Source organism: Pelodiscus sinensis, chromosome 1 (genome assembly GCF_052426305.1).
Source record: "Pelodiscus sinensis isolate ZL-2025 chromosome 1, ASM5242630v1, whole genome shotgun sequence".
NCBI lineage: Eukaryota > Metazoa > Chordata > Testudines > Trionychidae > Pelodiscus > Pelodiscus sinensis.
Genome location: NC_143052.1, coordinates 102319549 through 102338420, shown reverse-complemented (window position 1 = coordinate 102338420; position 18872 = coordinate 102319549). Strand labels below are relative to the sequence as shown.

The 18872-nt window shown below is 41.9% G+C and overlaps 1 protein-coding gene across 6 annotated transcripts in view; it reads left to right on the top strand.

Moving 5' to 3' along the window:
* The window catches only part of TBXAS1 (thromboxane A synthase 1), a 345665-nt gene that overhangs the window by 67067 nt on the left and 259726 nt on the right, over window positions 1-18872 (top strand). The window contains exon 2 of one of the 6 annotated variants that reach the window (XM_075939395.2): window positions 6961-7078. The exons of the other annotated variants lie outside the window; for them this stretch is intronic. The gene's annotated coding sequence lies outside the window, so the exon portion shown is untranslated. The remainder of the gene's footprint in view (window positions 1-6960; window positions 7079-18872) is intronic. 6 annotated transcript variants of the gene reach the window in all.

Genomic DNA, 18872 nt, shown 5'->3' with positions numbered 1-18872 from the left:
TCTCACCCATCCCACCCAGAATAATCCTCTCACCTATATCTCAGATATTGAAGCCTTCAAATACTTTGAAGACCCCAAGATGCAGAGAACCCTCTAGCGGTGATCTGTACCCCATGCTACAGAGGAAGGCGAAAAACCTCCAGGGCCTCTGCCAATCTACCCTGGAGGAAAATTCCTTCCTGACCCCAAATATGATGATCAGCTAAACCCTGAGCATGTGGGCAAGACTCATCAGCCACACACCCAGAAAGTTCTCTATAGTAAACTCCTATCATCCCTCCATTGACTTATTCCTACTGATAATGAATGGTCAATTAGTTACCAAGATCGTGTTATCTCATCAAACCATCCCCTTCATAAACTAGTTTAATCTTGAAACCAGATAGATCTTTTGCCCCCACTACTTCCCCTGGAAGGCCGTTCCAGAACCTCACTCCTCTAATGGTTAGAAACCTTCGTCTAATCTCAAGTCTAAACTTCCTACTAGCTAGCTTATATCCATTTGTTCTTGTGTCCACATTGGTATTAAGCTTAAATAATTCCTCTCCCTCCCTGGTATTTATCCCTCTAATATATTTAAAAAGTGCAATCATGTCCCCCCCTCAGCCTTCTTTTGGTTAAGGTAAACAAGCCAAGCTCCTTGGGTACGTCTACACTACATGCCTCTGTCAGCAGAGGCATGTAGATTTGTTTGTTCAGCAAAGGTAAATGAAGCCGCGATTTAAATGATCGCGGCTTCATTTACATTTACATGGCTGCCGCGCTGAGCCGACAAACAGCTGATCAGCTGTTTGTCGGCTCGCCACTAGTCTGGACGTTCCCCCTTTCGACATCAAATCCCTTTGTCAGCTGCCCCGGTAAACCTCATTCCACGAGGAATAACAGGGCTGCCGACAAAGGGCTTTGATGTCGACAGGGGGAACGTCCAGACTAGCGGCGAGCCGACAAACAGCTGATCAGCTGTTTGTCGGCTCAGCGTGGCAGCCATGTAAATGTAAATGAAGCTGCGATCATTTAAATCGCGGCTTCATTTGCCTTTGCTGATCTGTCTAATCTACATGCCTCTGCCGACAGAGGCATGTAGTCTAGACACAGCCCTTGAGTCTCCTTTCATAAGACAGGTTTTCCATTCCTCGGATCATCCTAGTAGCCCTTCTTTGTACCTGTTCCAGTTTGAATTCATCCTTCTTAAACATGGGAGACCAGAACCGCACACAGTATTCTAAATGGGGTCTCACCAATGCCTTGTATAATGGCACTAACACCTCCTTATCCCTACTGGAAATACCTCGCCTAATACATCCCAAGATCGTATTAGCCTTTTTCACCGCCATGTCACAATGGCGGCTCATAGACATCCTATAATCAACCAGGACTCCGAGGTCCTTCTCCTCCTCTGTTACTTCCAACTGATGTGTCCCCAGCTTATAGCTAAAATTCTTGTTATTAATCCCTAAATGCATAACCTTACACTTCTCACTATTAAATTTCATCCTATTGCTATCATTCCAATTTACAAGATCATCCAGATCTTCCTGTATGATATCCCGATCCTTTTCTGAATTGGCAACAGCTCCCAACTTTGTGTCATCTGCAAATTTTATTAGGAACTCCGCTAGTAACCTTCCTCCAAACCAACAGTTCACCTTTCAATATGACCCGCTGTAGTCTCCCCTTTAACCAGTTGCTTATCCACCTCTCAACTTTCATATTAATCCCTATCTTTTCCAATTTAACCAATAATTCCCCATGTGGTACTGTATCAAATGCCTTACTAAAGTCGAGGTAGATTAGATCCACTGCATTTCCTTTATCTAAAAAATCTGTTACTTTCTCAAAAAAGGAGATCAGGTTGGTTTGGCACGATCTACCTTTTGTAAAACCATGTTGTAATTTGTCCCAATTGCCATTAGCCTCAATGTCTCTAACTACTTTCTCCTTCAAAAATTATTCCAGGATCTTACATACTACAGATGTCAAACTAACAGGCCTATAGTTACTGGGTCGCTTTTTTTCCCTTTCTTAAAAATCGGAACTATATTAGCAATTCTGCAGTCAAATGGTACAACCCCCGAGTTTAGAGATTTATTAAAATTTTTTGCTAATGGACTTGCAAGTTCATGTGCCAGTTCCTTTAATATTCTTGGATGAAGATTATCTGGGCCCCCTGATTTACTCCCATTAAGCTGTTCAAGACAATGACTTCAAACTAGTGAGATTAGACTCCCTTCCGGCCTGTGACCAATCTGTGTATTGATGAACTGTACCTGTAACATATGTTAGTATGAGAGACTGATTCAAATCTTGCTTAGTCTCTTAAAGTTAGAATTTAGACTGTGTTTCTATTTCTATTTTTTAATATCCAATTCTGATCTCCATGCATGCTATTTATAATCACTTAAAATCTGTCTTTCTGTAGTTAATAAATGTGTTATGTTTTACCTAAAACAGTATGGTTATAGTTGAAGTGCTTGAAAAATCTCACTCAGATTATAAAGGCTGGTGCATGTGCACTTATGAAGAAGTGATTAACGTATTAATGAGCATGCATTTCCCAAGGGGGTCTTAAGCAATGTAAGACTGTATAATATTGGAGTGCAAGACTGGGAGAGTTAAAGTGATTGACCGGTACTTCTCTCTGTATGATTCATGAGTGGCTCCATTCACGGAGGATTCATGTAATACAGCTGGGTGTGAGGCTCCACATGTTGATGACTGAATGAGCCCAGCACCCAAAGAGGTATTGCTGCCTATTATTGGAACAGCCTTGCAAGAGAGAACCCAGGCTAGAGGCTTAAAGGAAGAAGTTTCAAGTTGTACCCAGAGTCCCCATCACATACATACAGTACATAAAGTGCAGAACTGCACATCTAATCTTGAGTAAAATGGGAGCCAAAGGGTCAGACAGCAGTAATTGACTTTCTTGTATTATTAGAGAACAATACATTATAAACAACATTCCGTAGCCTGTCAAACAGCATAAAAAAGAATGAGACAGAGGCAAGAGTGGAGCTGCTTCATTAAAATTAGCTTTTCCTGTCATGTGCAAAACCATTTTGCAGAAAAAGGGGACTGTTTCTGTGTATAGTATGGAACATCCAGATGAATGATCTGAAGAGGAAGCTGTCATGTGATATGACACAGAATAAAGCAAAATAGACTCCGTTACAGGAAAGCTATTTCCATGTCAGCCTGAACGTGGTGACTATCTGTCTTGAACAAGAGTTTCTTTAAAAAGATTTTTTTTTTTTTAAATGAAGGAATGGAATTTTTCTCTGCACTGGAGGAATGACCATAATGGTCTTCACCGCAGCAGATAGATGAGATATATTGGTCCTGTGTTACAGGCATCTTTTTATAACAGTCAGTCAAGAGAGGGGCTATTAAACGGACACACTAACTTAAAAATGATGCTTCCGTTTGGACACTATCTATTGTTGAAAGTGATGCCTAATGCTATTGTAACGTACAGCGATTAAAGGGGAAAGAAAGGAGTCTCTTTTTTCAATAATTTCCTGTGAGTGTCTGGCACTTTGTATATATTCAGTTTCATTGATTCCCATGTGTACTTTTGTATAGTTAGTCATTATCCCTGTTGTTTTGAGTAAGTCTTTCGCACAGCAGCAGGAAAGTAAATATTTTATTTATTTATTTATTTATCTATAAATAGAGAAATTTGATTGTCAAATAGCAAGAAGTCGGGCACAGGGATTTGGCAGCATTTTAAATTTATTTTGTGTATATTTCAGGTTAATGCAATCTCCTTTAAAGTTTAATTTGTTCGCAGTTATTCTTTGGACCACTCCTTCACAAATTCTAGTCCTCCCTCCCCCTCCCCATTTCATGTTGTAGCTATTTACTTAAGGTTTTTTTGGCAGTGGTTCTCAAACTTGCTTTCACTAGGGGTCCTTTATTAGCGGTCTACAGAGAGCTGGTTGGTCACATGATGTTGGCTCCTCCTCTTTGTGTTTGCCTGCTAAATCACATTAAATGCTGACAGGAATATGTTCTTGATCTTTCTTTCCCATTTAAGAAATTGCATAAGGATAGGAGGCCTATTTGACTACAAATGGGAGAGGGGATGGCTCAGGAAGCAAGTGTGTTAGCCACAGTGATCGGCAGCCTGACAAAATTTGAGGACCTCTGCCTGTCCCAGCTGCTCCTCCCTACAAACTTAGCCAGTCTCAGCCAGAGGATATCCAGTCAACTCATGAAGATTGGGCATAGGAAACAAGGGATCTGGGTTAAATCTGCATCTTCTCCCCCACGGTTCTCTATCCATACTTCTCACTGCAGGTATCCTGTGGGTGGCAGTGCTGAATTCCCCTGCCTTTCAGGCACTTCTAATGTTTGTCCTCATTACCGAGTATGCTTTGCTGTAGTGGCTATTGGATCTTAGAAACCCTGAGCAGCAGTCTGCTCTCAATGTATTAACCTGCATAGCAAACCACAGCATCCTGGACTGGAACTTCGTTGTTAGGTTTGGCTGTTTATTCCCACAACTCCCAAGCTGGCCACTAGATGGTGCTATATTTTTTTTTTGCTACTGCGGATTGCTTCGGAGAATACTGCTGCACCCGAGAGAAGAGTTCTGTGTATGCTTGAAATTTTTTTTCTCCCACCAACAGAAGTTGCTGCAATAAAATATCCTGGGACCCAAATGGCTACAACAACTCTCCATGCTGTACAGTAGTGGCAGCTCTAGCATGTTCTTTCCGTCTTCCCATGCCGCTACTATTGGTTCAACAGCCCTCTAGCGCTGGGCTACTCAACTTTGGAACCCCTGGGCATCACAATGATACAGCACATGCCAAGGGCCACAACTTAAGTGTGGTTGCATATACATGCAAAATATATATGCAAATAGCTTCTTTCACACTGATGGGCATGAATACAAAGATTAAGGCAAGACTACACAACACATAGGCCCCATTTAAGTCAGTTCTGCTGATATTAATTAAATTCAATTTTTACTCAATTTCCACCCATATGACAGCAGCACTTTTAATGAGCAATGACAGTTCAGGAATGTAACTATTAAAATGCGTATCAACAGAAGACCATTATATTGACTACTTTTTTGTTTTGGCTCCCACCCACAGGCCGTATGTTGAGCCCCAAGTAAAGCCAAGCTGCACCGCGGGCCGCAAAAAAAAATGGGCTGCAGGCTGCATGGGACCAGCAGGCCATGTGTTGAGTAGTCTAGCTCTAGCATATGGAATTACTCTACCAGAAGCTTTAGAGCCTCCATTGCATTCTTTGTGAAATGAGGCCACTCCAGGAGAGTGACTGTTTCTGGGAAATAGCTATTTGTATTTTAATAAATGGAAAAGAGAAAGCTTGAAGGAGTGGAAAGTAAGCCATGGAATGAGGAAACGAGACGGGGAAATGAAGAGGAATCTCTGCAGCCTCACAGAGCTCATCAGTACTGATTTCAGGTTATGATGTGCTGCCTGGTATGTGTGGTATTATAGTAGCTCTCCTATTATAATAGATTATAACTCAGATATAATAATTAGTTATGGATTGAAATTAGACATGTTCTCAGTTTAGGAGACAACTTTTTTTTTTTTTTTTGACCACATGTATTTTATTATAGGCAGGGCTGGGAGCACCAACTATGATGAAGGCATACCCTCTGATGCCACATACTGACATTTCTGTGTATTCCTCGTGCTTTTGCAAAATCTCTAAGGAATTATACATACATATAGACACACACAGGTACACACAACTGTATTAAAAGAACATTATTAATGTAAAAAGGTTAGGAAATACCAGAAGTAACTTTGCCTGTGCAACCTTAATTCATCATGCATATGCCTTAGAATAGTCTCTAACTACGTGATCATATTCCTTTTTTTCCACAGTACCCCTGTTGCATGGAGTACATAGGATGGACCTGCTCTGGGGCACAATCGGGCTTATGTAATAAAGGAGGTTGTCATCTGTGGAACCCCTCCTTCATTAGTTTACTTCTGGGGGCATACTGAGCCTAAAATTTCTGTGCACAAAAAAATTTCTGCCCCCGGTATTTTAAAATTCTGCAAAATTTTGTCATAACACTACACAATCACACCAGTGTCAATTATTTTGGTAATTTATTTCAAAATATCTGCCAGTAAGTATGTCTGCACCAATATGGACACATCCCAAAATTCCCCTAAGAGTAGAGTTAAAGAGTAGAGAGTTATGACAATCCAGTTCCTGTTTGTCCCTTTCCCCTACACCAGGGGTCAGCAACTTTTTCAAACCAAAGAGCCAAACTACATCAAAATTCAGAATACGTGGTAACCAAAGAGACGTCTAAGAATGCCTGTTTGCATGACTGAAAATATACAAATAATATTATTGATAATAGACATGTTTAATAATAGCATAAATGAAACATTGTACTCACAGATTGTATTTAATGGGACTTCCGCTGCTGCATCTTTTCTGACATTTTTTTGCAGTTTACATCGTAACTAGTCAAATCTAGCTTCATGCACACATTTAGGCTGTCTTCTGTCAATCTTATGACAGGGGGCTGAGGATGTGGGGGTGCAGGAGTCTGTGTTGGGGTGCACGAGGGGCTCAGGGCAGGGGATTTGGATTTCTAGAGGTGGCCAGCAGCCCTGGAGCCCATTTTGGGGGAGGAGAAGGAACTTCTGCATACACAATGGTTAATTTCTGCAAAATTCTGCTATGTGCAATGGTGCAGAATTCGCCAGGAATAATTAGTTGTAGAAAGTTGGAAAGTGCCTAATGAAAGAGGCACAGGACTGCAGGAAGAGAAAACATAGTCACATAGTTAAGGCAGTTCAATGTTGCCTTAGGTAATTAGATTCTGCTCTGCCACAGAGTTCCTATGTGATTTCAGCAAGTCACTTTTTAACCAAACTTTTCACGGATAGTAACTCATTGCATGCGCTTCATTTTCTGGGTGCCCAACTTGTGACCCTTGTGTCTTATTTGCAGAAATGATTTCACAGCTGCCACTGCAGTCATTGGGAACTGTGCTTTACACATGTAAAGTGCTATGTAGTGCTAAGTACTCTCAAAAATGAAGTCATCTCAAATTGGGCACCTAAAATCAGTAAGTACTTTTAATCTTAATCTGCTAAAAAAATATGGGCAGATAATACCTCAGCTCCCCATCTGTTTTATAAATCAAAGATACCACCAGCCCCTCACTGCACAGAAGTTTTGTGAAGATACTGTAGCAATGAGCACCAAAAGCTACAAAAATAGTTGCTGGGGTCCCCGTGTGCTATGTGAGATCTTCTGGGGGTGGGACAAAAGGAAGAGGAGGAAACAACCTTCCTTCTGCAGCTGTGGCAGGAGGATCAGAAGGAGAGGCAATCTGGAGCCCTCTAGAACACTGAGGCCAGCCTGGTTGCATGTGTCACTCTTGTCTGTCCAATGATAACTGGGCTCTTGCTCAGATCTGGCAGTGCTGCTACTTATGGCTAGCCCTCATGCTGAATGCACAACAGCAAGGATGATGCAAAGAGGCTCTCTGCACTACTACTTCTGATACCTATGCAGAGGCCAGCTAAGCTGCAGTACCTGTGCTCACCTATATACAGAGAGTGCCCCTTGCCCAAACCCCCACAATGGGGAGGGGAAAGCTGAGGTTAGAGGCTCTATTCCCTTCCTCTGTTCCAGCCACCAAAACAAGCAGACCACAGAGGGGAAGTACTTGTGCTTAGAACAGGGGTGGGCAATAATTTTTTGAAGTGGTCCTGGGCTGCACTGGAAGGGGTGGGGCCTAAAACGGAAGGGGTGGGGGCAGGGTGCTTCTGGGCTTCCCCACCCGCAGACAATGATTGGTCTGATGGTAGGGGAACCCCTTTGTCCCCCCCCCCCCCAGGTTCTCCCTAGGCACCCATGCCCTTGGTAGCAGAAAGAGACTTCCCATGCTCCCCCCACCCCAGACCAATCAGGGCCTGGGAGCGGGAGAGCATGCAAAGTCTCTTCCCGCCCTGCCAGGAGCGCACAGCGCTTCAAAGTGCCGTGTGCTCCTGGCAGGGCAGAGGAAATGTCGTGCGCTTCCCCCAACCCCCAGGCCCTAATTGGCCTGGGGGCAGGGGAACAGCAGGGCCTCTGCAGACGGGATCAACCTGCTTGGTGGACCAAATCTGGCCCACGGAGGCCCTTTTGCCCACCCCTGGCTTAGAAGGTATGTAAGGCACTTGAAGCAATTTGTTCCTTATGGCATGGCATGGTATGGTATGGCATGAGACCAAACTGCTTCCAAAACTAGACTATAACTCATACTTATAGGCATAAACTGCCCATATGTGGCTGTATGCATGTTCTGCTGTTGAAGAATTTAGTACAATAACTTTACCCATGTTCCTTTGCAGCATGGGAAATCCTTGCTGTCCCTAAAGACTAATAGACCACAGGCCTGGGAACTGAACTTTTTTCAGTCATGGCACTGCAAAGATATAATGACCAGGCCCCTGGGCAGGGCCCCCTTTTTCATTTAAATATGTGGCATCTTCAGGTAGTACAATTTAGATTCATTCTTATTAGCATTTAGAAACAATTGAAACTTATGTGGAAACACATGCCATGCATCTGAAAACGGAGTCGCATCACTAGGATATGAACTTGCATAACAATTAGGATGTCTAATTAAGCTGAAACTTCATGTCCTTTTAATTATGCAATTAAGATGTCTAATTACAAAATGAAGACGTGTAATTACGTGGCAACAAAACTTTATGAAATTTTATCCTCTTCACTGGAAATCATGTTTTTAAAAAGATGCCTAAGTTTATGCAAATGTCAACTTTCCCTGCTAAAGCCAGGGCACTCAGAGCCCCGATGGTAATGCACCGTAGGCCCTGCAATAGGCAGGCACAAATGACTATATTAAAAAGAAAATGAAAGAAAAGTAGATTAGTGCTTTTAAAAACTATAAGAAAATGCTATTGCAAACCACACTGGACTACGGTTACAGTCTGAGGGTATGTCTACACTACCCCGCTAGTTCGAACTACCGGGGTAATGTAGGCATACCGCACTTGCAAATGAAGCCTGGGATTTGAATTTCCTGGGCTTCATTTGCATAAGACGGGCGCCGCCATTTTTAAATCCCGGCTAGTTCGAACCCCGTGCCGCGCGGCTACACGCGGCACGGAGTAGCTAGTTCGGATTAGGCTTCTAATCCGAACTAGCTGTACTCCTCGTGGAATGAGGAGTACAGCTAGTTCGGATTAGGAAACCTAATCCGAATTAGCTACTCTGTGCTGTGTGTAGCCGCGCGGCACGGGGTTCGAACTAGCCGGGATTTAAAAATGGCGGCACCCGGCTTATGCAAATGAAGCCCGGGAAATTCAAATCCCGGGCTTCATTTGCAAGTGCGGTATGCCTACATTACCCTCCTGGTTCGAATTAGGAGGGTAGTGTAGACATACCCTTAGAGAGTGAGAAATAGGTTTTATGGCATTACACTGAGATGTGAGAGAGCCTGGTGCTGTTTGTGGCTCTGACATAGGCTTCCTGTATGGCTTTGAGCAAATCACTTGAACCCTTTGTGGCTTGCTTTCATTGTTTCAGTTGCTCAGATAGCTATGAGGAGTTCTAAGGGCACCTGTCTCCTAGGAGCTGGAGTAAGGCCACCAACTCATTTCACAAAGATACCAAGCAGCCACATGACAGCAGTGGCCTTTGGTTGCTTCAAAATGGGATCACATTTGCCCATTGAGCTGACAGTGGTGAAAGGCTCTAAAGCCCGTTATTAAGAACATAACAATGGCCATACTTGGTCAGACCAAAGATCCATCCATCCCAGTACTCTATCTGCCAACAGTGGCCAATGCCAGTTGTCCCAGAGGGAGTGAACTGAACAGGTACCGATCATGCACCCTCTGACAAACAGAAGCTAGGGACGCCATTCCTTACCCATACTGGCTAATAGCCATTAATGGACTTAACCTCTGTTCTCTTTTAAACCCTGTTATAGTCCTAGCCTTCACAACCTCCTCAAGGAGTTCCACAGATTGACTATGTGCTGTGTGAAGAAGAACTTCCTTTTATTTGTTTTAAACCTGCTGCCCATTGGCTTCATTTGGTGGCCTCTAGTTCTTACATTATGGGAATAAGTAAATAACCTTTCCTTATTCACTTTCTCCACACCACTCATGATTTTATATACCTCTGTCATATCCCTCCTTAGTCTCCTCTTTTCCAAGCTGAAAAGTCCCAGTCTCTTTAATCTCTCCTCATATGGGACCCGTTCCAAGCCCCTAATCATTTTAGTTGCCCTTTTCTGAACCTTTTCTAATGCCAGTATGTCTTTTATGAGATGAGGAGACCACATCTGTACGCAATATTCAAGATGTGGGCATACCATGGATTTATATAAGGGCAATAAGATATTCTCCGTCTTATTCTCTATCCCCTTTTTAATAATTCCTAACATCCTGTTTGCTTTTTGACTGTCGCTGCACAGTCTTCAGAGAATTATCCACAATGACACCAAGATCTCTTTCCTTATTAGTTGTAGCTAAATTAGCCCCCATCATATTATATGTATAGTTGGGGTTATTTTTTATGCATTACTTTACATTTATCCACATGGACTTTCATTTGCCATTTTGTTGCCCAATCACTTAGTTTTGTGAGATCCTTTTGAAGTTCGTCATAGTCTGCTTTGGTCTTAAATTGGTCTTCAGCAGTTTAGTATCATCTGCAAACTTTGCCACCTCACTGTTTACCCCTTTCTCTAGATCATTTATGAATAAGTTGAATAGGATTGGTCCTAGGATTGACCCTTGGGGAAAACCACTAGTTACCCCTCTCCATTCTGAAAATTTACCATTTATTCCTACCCTTTGTTTCCTGTCTTTTAACCAGTTCTCAGTCCATGAAAGGATCTTCCCTCTTATCCCATGACAACTTAATTTATGTAAGAGCCTTTGGTGAGGGACCTTGTCAAAGACTTTCTGGAAATCTAAGTACACTATATCTACTGGATCCCCCTTGTCCACATGTTTGTTGACCCCTTCAAAGAACTCTAATAGATTAGTAAGACATGATTTCCATTAAAGAAACCATGTTGAGTTTTGCCCAACAAATTATGTTCTTCTGTGTGTCTGAGAATTTTATTCTTTACTATTGTTTCAACTAATTTGCCCGGTACTGACATTAGACTTACCGGTCTGTAATTTCCAGGATCACCTCTGGAGCCCTTTTTAAATATTGGTATTACATTAGCTATCTTCCAGTCATGGGGTACAGAAGCTGATTTAAAGCAGAGGTTACAAACCATAGTTAACAGTTCCGCAATTTCCTATTTGAGTTCTTTCAGAACTCTTGGGTGAATGCTATCGGGTCCCGGAGACTTGTTACTGTTAAGTTTATCAATTAATTCCAAAACCTCCTCTAATGACACTTCCATCTGTGACAAGTCCTCAGATTTGGTACCTTCAAAGGATGAGTCAGGGTTGAGAATCTCCCTAACATCCTCAGCCATGAAGACTAAAGCAAAGAATTCATGTATTTCTCCGCAATGACTTTATCATCTTTAAGTGCTCCTTTTGTATCTCAATTGTCCAGGGGCCCCACTAGTTGTTTAGCAGGCTTCCTGCTTCTGATGTACTTAAATATTTTATTATTACCTTTTGAGTTTTTGGCTAGCTGTTCTTCAAAACTCCTTTTTGGCTTTTCTTATTACATTTTTACATTTAATTTGACAGTGTTTATGCTCTTTTATATTCATCTCACTAGGATTTGACTTCCACTTTTTAAAAGACGCCTTTTTTATCTCTCTTCTTTTACATGGTTGTTACGCCATGGTGGCTCTTTTTTAGTTCTTCTACTGTGTTTTTTAATTTGGGGTATACATTTAAGTTGGGCCTCTATTATGCTGTCTTTGAAAAGTGTCCATGTAGCTTGCAGGGATTTTACTTTAGTCACTGTACCTTTTAATTTCTGTTTAAGTAACCTCTTTATTTTTGTATAGTTCCCCTTTCTAAAATTAAATGCCACAGTGTTAGGCTGCTGAGGTGATCTTCCCACCACAGGAATGTTAAATGTTATTATATTATGGTCACTATTTCCAAGCGGTCCTGTAATAGTTATCTCCTGGACCTGATCCTGCATGCCACTCAGGACTAAATTGAGAATTGCCTCTCCCCTTGTGGGTTCCTGTACCAACTGCTCCAAGAAGCAGTCGTTTAAGCTATCAAGACATTTTGTCTCTGCAGCTGGTCCTGAGGTGACATGTACCCAGTCAATATGGGGATAGTTGAAATCCTCCACTATTATTGAGTTCTTTATTTTGATAGTCTCTCTATTCTCCCTTAGCATTTCATAGTCACTATTACTGTCCTGGTCAGATGGTCGATAATAGAGCCCTACTGTTATATTCTTATTAGAGCAGGGAATTACTATCCATAGAGGTTCTATGGAACATGTTGATTCATTTAAGATTTTTACTTCATTTAATTCTAAATTTTCTTTCACATATAGTGCCCGGGTCACCGTTTTAGTCTTCAAAAGTCGAACCCACATGACCTGTTCTGTCCTTCCGATATATTTTGTGCCCCGAAATGACTGTGTCCCATTGATTATCCTCACTCCACCATGTTTCTGTGATGCCTATTATATCAGTATCCTCCTTTAACGCGAGGCACTCTAGTTCATCCATCTTACTTTTTAGACTTCTAGCATTTGTGTACAAGCACTTTAAAAACTTGTCACTGTTTATTTGTCTGACCTTTTCTGATGTGTCAGATTCTTTTAAAGTTGTAGATTTACCACAGACATGAATTTTAGCATTTGTTTTGAAAAAGTCATAGCCCTGTTGGAAGAGGCTGCACTCTGGGTACCTGCCTTCCGAGAGTAATGATGAAATATTGGAATGAGGCTGCCATACAGGCCTGCTGTCTCCCATGGGGCACTCTCTCTGGAGCACAATGCCTGTTGATTACCTGTGCAAGTGTTGTTGGCTTTCTTTTTTTAATTGGATGTGACTCATCAGTTATGCTAAAAAAATTTACTATGTCAAATCTGCGCTCTTATTATTATTCATCTCTTGAGCCAGCCAGTTCCCTTATGACAACATGCATTACGAGAATTGTTCAGTAGACCAGAACAGGATGGATTAAAAGATGATTGCTGTCAGATATTTGAGGTATGAATGTGTATATATTTGTCCTTGCCTGCCTACTATATCGTTAAAAAACTAGGTAATTCATCTGGAATAGGAACACTATGGTCATATAAACTTTGTAGCTGAAAAATACTTTCCCCCTGGCAGATTATGTGTGTAATATGTCTGTCTGTCTTTCTATCCTATTCCTACACAAAAGTATGTTAAATTGGTGTTAAAATTGAAAGCATATATCATTATTTAGAGTTCAGGTACATTAAAGAGATCTTGTAATTGTCCTCAAATCAAGTATTTACGATCCCGTACATCCAAATAAAGTTACACTTGAAAGAAATCCACACTTGACTGAAATCCATGCTTGTTCAGATATGGAAACACAGAGTTGAGGAGCCCAAGCAATCTTGTAAATCTGCCCTTTCATTGACTCTTAAAACTTCCTGTATAATAAAAAACTGACTGACATCTTGTACAAAATGTACATTTTATATACATTTTTGGGATTGCTGATCATTTTTCCTTATTATGCTTTATAATTGAAAGTACCTTCTCAATAAGAAAACTTAATTTTGTCCTGCAGTGGCACCACATGATAAACATACAGCTAGGAAGGATATAGGGATTTTAGTGTTTGTGGACCCAAATTAGTTGTAACTGTTTTTAAAAGATACACAATGGGGCTGCGCCCCCTGCTCACTACACTTGCCAACTCCCTCCTGTCTCCCCAGAGCACTGGGGCGGGGAGAGGCCACACCACTCCTGCCCCGCCCCCAAAGCACTGGGGAAAGGGGCCGGGAAGGCTGTGCAGTTCTCCCTATCCCCCAGCACTGGGGTGGGGGGAGGTCGCACAGTTCCAGCACCCCTTAAGCACTGGAGAGGAGAGAGGTCATGTGACTCTGCCTTCCCCAGAGCACCGGGAGAGGGAAGGGGAAGACTGTGCAGCTCCAACCCCCTGCCAGGAGTACCAGGCAAGGAGAAAACGCAGGGCTTTCCCCTCCCTAAGCACCAGGGAGGAGGTAGGGAGGAAGCCATGGGGCTCTCACTCCCTCCACTCCCCCGAGCACTAGGGAGCAGGGAGAGGAGGCTGTGCTGATCCAGCCCACCTCTGCGAGCACTGGGGAGGCAGGACGCCACGGGGCTCTTGCCCCACCCCCAGCATCAGGGAGGGAGGGAAGAAGGAGGCCGGGCAGCTGAGAAGAGAGGGGTGGCAGGACCTAGAGTGACATGTTGATGTCACACTGTCATCCTGCAGGAAAAGGGTTTTTTTTATAGAGAGAGATTATAATTTTATGACCAGATTAACTGGTACGCTTTGGCTGCTTTATCCCATTCTGGAACAACTCAAAGTGGCCAGAGCATTTAGGCAGTTATACGGCGTTTACAGCTGCTTGGTTTGTCAGAGCAAAGTAAAGAAAGTCACTGTATATCACAGTTTGCACACCCCCCCCCAACCAGGGCTGGATTACCCAATAGGCAGACTAAGCACGTGTTTAGGGCACCAGCAAAGCAGGGGTACAAAAAAAAAAAAAGAAAAAAAAAAAGAGAGATTTTACAATATAGTATTGTTTTTATTTTGAATTACATATAGGGGGGGCACCATAATCTTTTCAGTGCTTACGGTCTCTAAAGGTCTTAATCCAGTCCTGCCCCCAACCCTCCAAATTCTCAAGCTTCTATCATCTCTCTACATTATTCTATATGCACACACCCCTAATTCTCCCTTTTTTTGCCCTGTACATTCCTGTGTGCATACACACCTGTAAACCCTAGTTTCCTCTTGTTCCTGGCTTAACCCTTGACTGGATCTGGTAGTTTTTTTAATGTATTTAGGCTTACAGGTCACTTTTTTTGCCATTTTAATGAAAGTTTATTTGTCACAAAGTTCTGCCTTCTTTTAAAATGGAACTACGTGTTCTGAATGAATCTAAAACCACAAGGGCCTTTAAGGAAAATGTAGCCCTCTGTGCTTTAAAGAGGCAGAGTTACAGTCTTACTGGAAAAAATGAGAGACCTGTACTCAAGTGGTCACCAACAGACGGGAAAATGAGGCTTCTATCCCTTTAATAATGGGAGAGGGCAGCCATTTTGGAAGAGGATAGTTCTTTGTGGAATTCTCTGTTGCAAAACATTGTATCCTTCAGTCTTTGCTGAAGTATAGCTCTTCAGTTACGAAGAACTAGCACATTGGGGTCTTTCACTCAATTAAATGTTTTAAATAAAAGGAAAATGCAGGTACTTTATTTAAATTATAGTATTTTTCAACATAGTGTTATTTTGATTATCAATTTTTATTTTGGATTTCTTGAAAAAGGGATTGTTAAAATGTTTCCATGTAATTGTTTTTAGTGAATTTTTAAAATGGGAATTCCATCAAGTGTATTTTCTTCTTCATCCCTATAAACTCTGTTATAACAGAAAAGGTCTATAGTCAATGTGATTTGCAATACTATTTTCTTCTAGTTTTTGAACCTTAAGCATTGATTTAGCTGTGCCAAAACAGAGCACTGCTACGAATTTCTCCATTTTAGCTCTTTTCTGTATGGTTTATTGAAAACAATCCTATTACAGGTTCATCCTATTTTCAGGCTCATCGTGGTTCAGTCTCTTTCAACATTTGTTCAGTTATGTCAATTTTGAAGACTATATTAGATTTGGTGATTCTTTCTCTTAGCTGTTTGGCTTTATGAGAAGTAATTCCATTGTAGACACGTCCCATTGTCCTGGCACAACCAAACCTTTACATTGCTTTAAGTTATAGGAAGGAGAAGCTGTGTACCAAATTCGTTGACCCTAGCTCTTACTGATTAGGAGTAGTTGTTAAACCTTAAACATTGATTTAGCTGTGCCAAAACAGAGCAATATTCCACATTTCTTTGTTTGATTTCTTTTCTATAAGGTTTATTGAGAAGCATTCTGGCTCATCTTGGTTCAGTGCCAGGGGTGAAAGTAATTTACATTTCTTACATGTACTGTTCTGTTGCAACCACCTGGGGGGGGCACTCAGGGCAGGAGGTTGGGGGGGGTTGTGATACAACAGTAACTATGACATTTAAATGTGAGGTAGAGTGTGGGGGGCTCAAGGCAGGGGTTGGGGAGTGTTGAGGGTGGCTTGCAGCAGAGGGTGAAGGCATGGGGGTGCAGGAGTCAGGCCAGGGGTTTGAGGATATATGTGTGGGGGGGGGAGAGGTGCAGGAGTCAGGGTGGGAGGTGAGCAGGGGTTGAGGGCAGGGGGTTGGAGGTGTGGGGTGCAGGAGTCAGGGTTGGAGGACGAGGAGGGGCTGGGGTATGTGTGTGTGTAAGTATGTGTGTGTGCGCGCGTGCGTAAGGGATATGGGGAGGGTTGTGATACAACAGTACTTGTAAGAAGTTAAAGTGTGAGATGGAGTGTGGGTGGCTCAAGGTAAGGGTTAGGGAGTGCCAGGGTGTGGAGATTTGTACCAGGGCTGCTTGCTCTTCCCTCTCCTGTCCCTGTCCAGAAGCAAGAGTGAAGTGCACAGCTCTTCTGCCCCCTGCATCCCCAGTCAGAGTGAGGAATGCAGCAAACTGCACTTTCCCATCGTTCCCTGACAGTGACAAAGGGGAACAGCCAGCAATGTCCCCATGCAAATCTTGGGGCGGGAGCTTCTCCTCCCCTGCCCCCCCCCCCGCATGCACTCCCTAAAGGGCACCTGGGGGTAGGAGGCTCGGAGCAGGAGCAGTCCTGGACTGGGGGAGCGGGGGCACGTCACCAGCCAGGCCCTTTCACCTTCCTGGTGATTCTGTCTCTTTTCTATTTGGTTTTATGAGAAGCCATCCCATTCTAGGTCATTCTTCAACAGGCAGACTCTCTCAAATATAAAGTAGATAACTAAGTATGTAAAATAACCATTGATTCTAAAGACATTTTAGAAACATTGTATTTAGTTCTGGGGACCACATTTCAAAAAAGATGTGGAGAAATCAGAGAAGGTCCAGAGAAGAGCAACAAGAATGATGAAAGGTCTAGAGAACATGACCTATAAAGGAAGACTGAAAGACTTGGGCTTGTTTAATTTGGAAAGGAGATGACTGAAAGGGGACATGATAGCAATTTTCAGGTATCTAAAAGGGTAACACAGGGAGGATGGAAAAAAATTGTTCTGCTTGACCTCTAAGGATAGGACAAGGAGCAATGGGCTTAAACTGCAGCAAGGGAGGTTTCGGTTGAACATTAGGAAACACTTCCTAGTTGTCAGGATGGTTAAACACTGAAATAAGTTGCCTAGGGAGGTTGTGGAATCTCCATCTCTGGAGATATTTAAGTGCAGGTTAGATAGACATCTATCAAGGATGGTCTAAATGGTACTGGGTCCTGCCATGAGGCCAGGAGACTAGACTTGATGACCTCTCGAGGTCCCTTCCAGTTCTAGTGTTCTATGGTTCAATGATTCTATGATATAGGATAAATTCAATGGTATATTTAGGGTTGCCGGATGGTTTCAACAAAAATACCAGACACACTTGATATTACATCACAATCTACATTACATCTTATTTAGAAAGTACCGAACATTTATATTTTCTCAAGTTGTTTCCGAAACAGAAAGCTCAAATACTGGACTGTCCAGTTCAAAACCGGACACCTGGCAACCCTAGGTATATTAGAATCCATGAATTAATATTGACTCTTGAATAGTATACTCTGATGTAAACTGTTTACACTAAATGTTAGAACATGTACTGTTAGTTCTCCCTTAGCCCTGGTCAACACTAGGGAGTTATTTTGAAAAAACTTCCCTTATTTCGAAATAACAAGCAGAGCATCCACACTACGAAGCCCATTATTTTGAAAAAAAGGGGCTGGTTATTTCGAAATAATAACTCCTGCTTTCCTTGGGGAATAAGTTTATTTTGAAATAGTTATTTTGGGAATTATTATTTTGAATTTAGTTATTTTGAAATAATTTCCTAATGTGGACATGCCCTTAATGGAGAATGGATGGGGCATTGCCACCTCTGTTGTTTATTAATTTATCTCTTAAAAGCCAGAATAATGTTCATACTTATTAATTATTCTTTATTTTTCTCTCTTTGCTGTGTATACTTCTGTTGTTCTTGCTTTTGTTCTTTTGCACTCTGCAGTGTGGGGGGAAAATTACATTTCAGACAGCTTAAATCAGTATTACCAAACTACAGGAATTCACTTGGTATGTTAGCTGTCTTTTAAGATTTGTGCTAAATACCCAACTGTGGTGTCTTGCTCTGAACAGTCATTTGAATGCCTTCTAGAAATTATTGACTTGTTTCTTGAGCTTGTAATTATTCTTGTGTCTCTGGTTTCTTCTGATGTCTGTGAGTTTGTTAAAAATTTAATACCATATTTTAAAATAGTTATTTAGGCTGATAAAACAATATGTGCAAACCAAGGAGTAGGTTTGCTATGTTTCTTCCTTGACTGTGAATTTGATCACTCCTCTCCCCATTCCTTGTGTATATTTCTACCATCAAGTTTTTTTTATTCTCCCCTCTCTCAAAAAAGATAGAATCTTTTGCCCTTCTTAAAGTAATCTAAGAATTTCCTTGTTTTAATCTGCCATTTGAGCACACGGGGTGCTGCCCAAACCAAATACAATAAAATAAAATTCTGAGTACATTGAATCTTCCTTTGTATCTGTTCTGAGCTTTTAAGGTAATAAAATAGCACTTCCTGATGATGGATGCATGTGTAGTAGCTAATCTTGTGTCCCAGACACTATAACTTATTTCAAGACTAAAAACTATGTTAAGATGGAGTTGTGGTTGACAC